General features: G+C 43.1%; 1 long non-coding RNA gene across 1 annotated transcript; it reads left to right on the top strand.

Moving 5' to 3' along the window:
- The first annotated feature begins 859 nt into the window (after nt 1-859).
- LOC311603556 lies at nt 860-6,441 on the top strand. Its single transcript, XR_014781126.1, has 3 exons — nt 860-978; nt 1,203-1,569; nt 5,897-6,441. It is a non-coding gene; the product is annotated as an uncharacterized lncRNA (long non-coding RNA).
- The last annotated feature ends 2,309 nt before the right edge of the window (nt 6,442-8,750 follow it).

Here is an 8,750-nt window from a genome sequence, read left to right as displayed (position 1 = left end):
TGCTCCACCCCCTGTGACATGGTTTGGATCCCCAACCCAGCTGTCTCCCTGATATATCGACTTTTGAATAAAGATACAGTTTGTTGGCTGGAACTCGGATTTCATAGTGGATTTCTCAATTTTTCAGACCCTAACATTGCCAGCAAGAGTGATGGATTCCACCCCCTCCATTCTGACTGACTTGCCTTTGGGGTGTTTCCTCCAGAATCTCAAACAGTTAAACCTTTTAGACATCTAATTCACTATAGTAGCCAGGCTTGATCTGTATATCCACTAGATAATCAATCTAAATGGCTGCCTAACGGCTCTCTGGATTCTAACATTCAGGATCTTTACAGCTTCTGTGAGGGCACAGGAAAATGGAAAGAGATCCTTTAAGGCTCTTCTTTCTCTTCCTCTGCTCCAAGCCCTCTGTCTGACTCCTACACTCTCTGAACTTTTCTACGCACTGCTCTAACCCTTTCTGCCATTTCAGGTCCTATTTAACCCTTTGCACACTGCAGGAATATTGACTGCCAGGTACCCTGTGCAGGCACCCTGCCCATGCAAGCCCCTCTCTTCCAGAAGCCCGCTCCTTCTCTCTCTAATCCCTCTTCTCCACTACCCTCTAGCCAGGCTAGACTCCCTCCCAGGTCAACTCCACCCACTCTCCCTGGGAGGCATCACCGCTAATGTATGGAGCTTTTGCAAACTTAACAACTGGTTACTCCTTTCCCTCCAGAACTACAGGTTCCTTAGGCCCATATCTGCACCACAGTGACTGTTTTTTCCTTAGGTTCACATACGGCTGCTGCGACACCCCTACAAGCGTCCCTCCACCTCTGCTGCCAAGGAGTCCGAAAACTTTTCCCAGCTGCACCATTCCAACAGTCCCGCCTCCTCCTCATGGGCGTGGCTTCAAAAAGCTCCCACCATTCAGCCTGATGGGCAGCTCCCGCCTTCCTTTCTAAAGCCAAATTCTCAACTGTTGATAACCAAGTAAGCGACAATACAGTTTGCCAGTTTGCGGCCTTGTGATATCATCTCCCTCAGCCAAGGCCCTTCCAATTTCCCAACTTATTAACCCTCTCCTGTCTTAACACTGCCTTAAATCTAATCATACAAGAACTGTATTATTTATTATAAACTGTTAAAGACTTTATTTATCCTCTTATGTCTGTGTTTACAAGCAACTACTAATAAACAAAACTTGTCTACTTTAGATATACTTAACAGATAATGGTCCTCAAACTCCTGAGACTCCTTCCTATCAAAAAAACCTTTAAGGTCTCCAAAGAAAACAGCTAGAACATCGAGGACTCCACCTGAACTGTGCTAACACTAGCTACTGGGAAAACCTGACCCAAGCCTCCCCTGCCGCAAAGAACATACCTTGCCTCGTTAAAGTAAGGTCAATTTTTTTCAAAGTTCCTCTACAAGAAATCTTCCCAGAGCCGAGTCTGCCCATCCAGAGGCCCATTGCTCTCTGGGACAACTGAGGATTAAATGCTGCTCTTTTCTGAAAACTGAACTGAAGGAAGACTACTACTGCTGCTTCTGCAGTGAACCACACAAGCCTCAAAGGACTAAGTAAGTCTCTGCCACTTAACTGATACAAAAAACCATTTAAATTATACTCCTTTCTCAAATTTTTTCTTCGAAGATCTCTGTTGACATTGATGACTATCTGTATTTTAACAGCAGCAAACAGCCAGCTGCCTGGTCAGTCCATTTCCTGTGTAGACTTTGTCTTGCTGACAGGCTGTTATGGCAAACAGACAAGTAAGTTATATAGGTCAAGGGAAATGAATGATACAAGGTCTGCAGGTCTAAGACAGGTCTAAAGTTATGACAGTTCAAAACTGTGTTAGGGTCTGAGGATATGAAAGTTAAAGTAAATTATAAAGGGTTGAGTAAGTCATTTATGGATTCAAGAAAGTAATTTAAGGTATATAAGCATTTGGGGTTTATTTCCTTCTCTCTCTGTTACAGTTCGGGTTCCTCCCTCCCTCCCCCTTAGTAAGAATGCACAACCAATCCTCTCAACTTGCTCCTTTCCAGGCGTTTTCTCCTCAGCCCCTCATGCCCTCTTCCCTTACTGGGAAAAATGTCCTTGGGTACCACCTCTCCTTCTCTTGCATCAGAAACCCCTCTCTCTCTCATACTCAGGGCCCTTCTGCCTCCATTAAAAAACACCAATAACCCTCACCCTTAAAGCAGCCTCTGCCTAGGCCTCAAACCATCATTTCTACACCACACATCTTCACATTACAATATTCCCATATTAGCAGTTAAAAAAAAACCAAACAGCAACAGCAACAACAACAAAATCAACTATCCTAATACCCAACAATCCCAACAACTGACCTGACGTGTCCTTTTCCAGGAATTCAAAGACAGCCTCCACCTTTTTGGCCAGACACTCACTATAGACATGGCCAGCTTTCTCTCTCCTTTTTTTTTTTCTCCTGCCTGTTTCCGTATATAGATACCGTCCTCCCTTGCAGTCCTTCCCTCTCTGATAGACAACTCTCCTCTCCCCAGGTCACCCATCTTACATCCTCTCCCACCACAACCCATAGACCCTCAGTATAAACCACCTTGCCCATTCTCCTTATCTCTGCCCTCATGGCCAATTTCCTCTACTCATAGATCCCTAAATACTCACCTCTGATACCCTCCCCATCCCAAGCCACTTCTGGACCCCTTCATTAACTCCTCCTTCCTCTCATCTTCAAACAGTTCCTTCAATTTAAAACATTCTCCTTTCTGTCTCAGATCCTCCACACTCCTGTCCAAACACTTCCAAAGACTCCTTCCCCATCCCTCTCATACACAAGAGGGTCCTCTAGCTACTTCTGCCTACACTTTTAAGTGGATGGCATCTCCTTCCTGTCAGGTGGCCTCATCAGACTAACCTGCCCATTATCAGTAAAGACAACAGTCAAACCAACCTGACGGCCTGTCAAGATGCTGCCCTACATTTACAATTTCCCCTACTTCCTTCCAGGCTACCCTGCTATGTAACCCAGATACCTACCCCTCCTTCAACACGGAGCACTCTTAACCCTCACTTCATGTGTGCATCCTCACCCTTCAGTTCCTGTTCCCTCACGAGTGCCTGTTCCCTACAAATCTCATCTCTTCTCACACTCCTACTTTTCTTCTGCCCAAAAGATTGCCAGACACCCACCACCAACTGACTCCCCTAAGTTCATTAACTGTCCAGATTTCCTTAGACATCAGACATTCTGAACAAACCCTACACTCCCAAGCCATCTCTTCTCTGACACACACACACACACACACACACACACACACACACACACACACTCCTGACCAAACCATCACTCACACCAAGGTGATGCAACAAACTCTTTCATCTCTACTGATAACCTTCTTTAAAGCCTGCACTGCTCTCAAAGAGCCTCTCTTCAGTGCCCTCTATTAATCATAGTCATTCTGCTGATAGCCCAGTTGCCGATGCCCTACCCCCACTACTGACTGCTTGTCCCCTTAACCATCCAAGTCCCCCTTTGGGAACCAAAACCAAGTTCTCTTCAACCTTTCCACAACAACCCCAAAACTGGTCCCAACCATGCCTCTTACAGTTTGTCAAGAGCCTCCCCAGACAGTCAACCATATCCTATTTCTATTTCAAAACTCACCTAAACACCCCAGAAAAGACTACGCTGATATAACAAAAGCCTCTCAGATTATATTCTCCCTACCACAACCAGACACTGCTTTCAGATAACAGTTGGTGTCCAGTTAACCCTATATGGCCATTCTAATTTTCCTGGCTCCTCTCAAGAACTCCCAAGCAGACTCTACATAAGTACTCCTGACAACCCACAGCTTAAGTTTCCCTACCTATTGCCTATTCCTGATGGTGGCATCTCTCCCATTTTCCCTGGTCTTGGGACGCCTCTTCCCAACTTCCAGGACCATGAATCTAACAGTTTCAAATGTACATCCAAGAAAAAAAATTTTTTTCCAAACTCTTTAACGTTACCTCTGTCCCTAGTCCATCTATCCCAGTGGATTTCAAGTCAATTCCAGAGTGAGCACCAGCTGTTTCCTCAGAATCTACCAGCCTCACTGACTACATTTCTTTAGCCTCAGCTGATCCTGCAGAACCTAGACATCAACTGACACAGTCTGCTCCTCCCATCCTTGACCATCAACCCAGCTTCCTTGGGTCCTCTAACAACAACATCCTAGCAACAATGCCCCAATGTCACTAGGAAGCAGGCAGAAAGAACCATGTCCATGTACCCAACACCTAGCCACCCAATAATAAACAAAAAGGAGGGAATAAAGGGACTCTGGCCAGCATGGCTCTTGCAGACCTTGTCCTTCTCCCCCATTCCCTCTGCCTTGTTAAAAAACAGTAGATTATATCCCTAAAGTTATCCACAAGGTCTATTCCCTTATTTGGCCACTTTCTCCTCCTGAGGTTGATTTCTAAGGTCACTATAAAAGTATTGGAGTCCAGTAATCAAATCCTCCCCTTGGATCAACTAATTAACACACCTAATCTAAATTAAACACCTCCTCCTAACATGGAGTTTCCCCTGTTACCTTTATAAGCCACCATTTGCCTATGGGCTATGTCTGTCTTCTCTCTATTCAGAGGCAGTCCTTTGCCCTTCCCCTCCCTCCATCCTGGGACAAATAACACATTTTCCTCTCTCTTGTTCCCTCCCTTCTCCTTCTCCTCCTCCTCCTTCTTCTTCTTCTTTTTCTTCTTTTTCTTCTTTTTCTTTTTCTTCTTCTTCTTCTTCTTCTTCTTCTTCTTCTTCTTCTTCTTCTTCTTCTCCTTCTTCTTCCCTGTCTTCCATTATTTTGAGAGTATGGGGACGTTCCCCACTTGCAGTTTAGTAATAAAGACACAGAGACATCTGTATAGCATAAGGCTGTTAGCTGTTTGCTGAGGCCGTCCCTCAGCTACACATCTAGACCAAATGATCTTTCTGCTCTCCTTCTATCCTTTTGCCCTATTGGAGCAGCCAACTTTTTATTTAACAAAAATCACATTACTCTTTTATACAAAAAACAAACAAACAAACAAACAAAAAGACATAGTGGGAGTTCACTCCGAACCAATCAGCATCAGTACTATACCCAGTCCATCTCTCACTGTTTCCTTTTGGCCAGATTGAAGACTACATGCCACCCCCACAGCACCTTGCTCTTATTTATTTTTATTTCCAGTGGTGTGGAAATTTACATTTTATTATTTTTTAATTTAGTTAATTTATTCAGATTATATCTCAATTGTTATCCCATTCCTTGCATCCTCCTGTTCCTCACTCCCTCCTGCTTTCAGCTTATTCCCCTCTCCTATGTCTGTGACTGAGGGGCACTTCCTCTCTGACTATATGGTCATAGGCTATCAAGTCTCATCTTGGTAGCCAGGTTATCCTTTCTCTGAGTGCCACCAGGCCTCCCACCAAGGGGAAGTGGTCAACTATGGGGCAAATAATTTGTGTCAGAGTCAGTCCCCACTCTCCACTTAACTGTGCCGAATGCCCTGTCCATTGGCTAGATCTGAGAAGGGATTCAATGTTTACTGCATGTATTGTCCTTGGTTGGTGCAGTAGTTTGAGCAGAACCCCTGGGCCCAGATCTACTCTTCCTGATGCTCTTCTTATAGATTTCTAGGACCCTCTGGATCCTTCTATTTTCCCATCCTCCCATACTTCTCTCACCTAGAGTCCCATTAGGATGTTCTCACATCTATCCCAAACTCCTGGTAAGTGAAGACTTTCATGGGAATTGCCTCTTGGGCTATTGTCCAATTATAAGTGAGTATATATAATGTGAGTCTTTCTGCTTCTGGGTTAACTCAATATGATCATTCCTAGTTCCATCCATTTGTCAACAAATTTTGGGATTTCCTTGTTTTTAATAGCTGGGCAGAAGACACTGTCAACAGAAAAAAGTGACAGCCCACAGACTGGGAAAAGATTTTCACCAGCCCTATATCTGACAAAGGTCTAATATCCAAAATATATAAAGAACTCATATTAAACACCACCAAACCAAATAACCCAATTAAGAAATGAGGCTCAGAACTAAACAGAGAATTCTCAGTAGAGGAATATTGAATGGCTGAGAAACACTTAAAGAAATGCTCAATGTCTTTAGTCATCAGAGAAATGCAAATCAAAACAACTTTGAAATTCCATCTTACACCCACCAGCATGACTAAGATCAAAAATTCAAGTGATACCACATGCTGGCAAGGATGTGGAGAGAGAGGAACACTCCTTCATTGCTGGTGGGAATACAAACTGGTACAACCACTTTGGAAATCTATCTCAGAAAACTGTGAATAGGGCTTCCTCAAGATCCAGCTATTCCACTCCTTGGAATATACCCAGAAGATGCTCCAGCACACAACAAGGACCTATGCTCAACCATGTTCATAGCAGCCTTATTCATAATAATCAGAACCTGGAAACAACCTAAATATCCCTCAGTCAAAGAATGAATAAAGAAACTGTGGTACGTTTACACTATGGAGTACCTTGCTTTTAACAAGATAATCTCAGGGAATTCTCTTTTGGGGACAGGTAAGCAAGTGCCATTTACATATCCTGCCAGCACATAGTGCTGCTGGCACAGCAACGAACAATTGCAAATACAGTGACACACCTTCATAGCCAATTGATACAATATGTGTAGGGATAGGGTACTCAAACACTCTATCTCCTGTCTTTGTCTCTTATTCCCTACCTTTTGTTCTTCTAGGGAAAATACTTCTCTTTTATGCTCAGAACTTGGTCTTGGTGGTCCCAAGCTGAAACCCATCACTTTCACAGGCCACTTGGGTAGTCACCCCTGGGCAGGTGGGCCAAGGCCTTCTAAGAAAGCAAACCCAGCAATCCATGGGGAGCAAGCTGTTAAGTTCCTCCCTAGTCCTTCCTTCAGTTCCTGCCTCCAGGTTCCTGCCTTGGGTCCCTTGCCCTGACTTCCCTTCATATGCATTATAGCTGTTAATTGAAAGAGCTTTCTTCTCTAAGTAGCTACTGGCCATAGTCTTTATCATAGCAATACAAACCCAAGTAAGCTATTTTTAAAAGCATTTATGTGAACTTTATATTTCAAAATACTTGCTTGACTCACATTTTTCTATAGAGTTTTAAATGCAGGAACAATATTCTTTAAACTGATACACTAAACAACTAGCCTTTCCTGGTTTATGTTTCTCTTTTATTGTGTTCATTTTCTGACAACATCTTTTTACTCAAATTGGGTTCGGAAATATTTACTGAAAAAATCCTTTGGTTCTCGACTGTCCGGAGATTCTAATGAACCAAGACAGAAAGAGATAGCTGGCAGGTAAGATGTCAGCTGCTGGGGGAGGGGCAGTAAAAAAGTTCCAAATGCATGTAGTGGTTTTGCATAGTAATTGCACAACATTGTAATGGAGCCAAATGCCACTCTATTGTCCAGTTAAAAATATAGTGTGCATCCCAACTGCAATAGAAACTTAGCCAGAAGAACTCAGACCTAGTGGGATCAGTGGAGAAGCAAAATGCTCTGCTTCAGAGGTTCATTTAATCAGAGATATATTTAAGTTGTCCTTACTAATCTCTGTACGGGTGTTCTGCAGGAAACTGTCTAATTCAGTTTAATAAGCATGTGTGATTAGGGATTCATAGCAAATCATTGTATAAAAAGGGGAATAGGAATACTGAAATGCACAATCCATGGCTCCTACCTCCAATAACTTTCCATTTCATAGCGAATGAAGACAGTAAAAATGTGTAACGTGAGACACAATGTCATAAATGCTAGACTAGAGAGAAAACCATGGTGCTGAAAGAGCCAAGAGAAGAAGGAGGAGAAGGAGATTAATTATTGGAAAACCTCAGGGATGCTCTGTCTTGTTACTTGCAATTGAGGGTGAGTGAGACTTTGAGAGTCTTAAAAAAGGGCAAAGATAGGCAGGGCAGTGGGGGCGCAAGCCTTTAATGCAGCACTCAGGAAGCAGAGGCAGGCAGATCTCTATGAGTTCAAGGGCAGCTTGGTCTACAAAGAGAATTCTGAGATATCCAGGACTGTTACACAGAGAAACCCTGTCTCAAAAAAACCAAACCAAACCAAACCAAACCAAACCAAACCAAACCAAACCAAACCAAACCAAACCAAAACACACAAAAAGAAAAAGAAAAAGGAAATGAAAAAATGAGTTCAGTTGAAAAGATGGGATGACCCAGGCACGGAATGGTGGCTAGGAGGGTAGAGCGCCTGTGCTTGGCTGAGGGACAATTAGAGCAAGACAAGGTTGAGGAGTGGTCAGTGGGACTGGATGACGGCATTTAGAAATTGAAGGTAATTCACAACCAATTTATCCCACTGGGCTTTGTTCAAAGTGCATCTTCCCTGTAGCATCTGGCAAGCTATTGTCCGGCTGCTTTTATAATTCTTCTAATGGGGAAAGATTTACCCATCGTTTTTAAAGGTAGCATGGACTGTCGTTATTAGGCGATGAAAAATTTGAGAGTTCTTATGCTGATCAAAAATCTACCACACCCACAATTTTTATGTATTTATATTAGTTTTAACAAACTGCAGAAAATGGCATGAAATGATTGCTTCATAGTGTTTCTGACAGTTGAGTCAAAATTTACATTCTCTTTTCAAGTAAGACAGTGTGAGTCTTTTTTTTTTTTCAAGACACTTTGTACACTCCCTGCAGTTATGGTTAATCCATTCTCCATGATCCCTTGCAACTCTACTTCAGTATAACAACCAGT

Source organism: Acomys minous (assembly GCF_964271855.1).
Source record: "Acomys minous genome assembly, chromosome: 8".
In the NCBI taxonomy this organism is placed as follows: domain Eukaryota; kingdom Metazoa; phylum Chordata; class Mammalia; order Rodentia; family Muridae; genus Acomys; species Acomys minous.
This window is presented reverse-complemented; position numbering and strand designations above follow the sequence as displayed.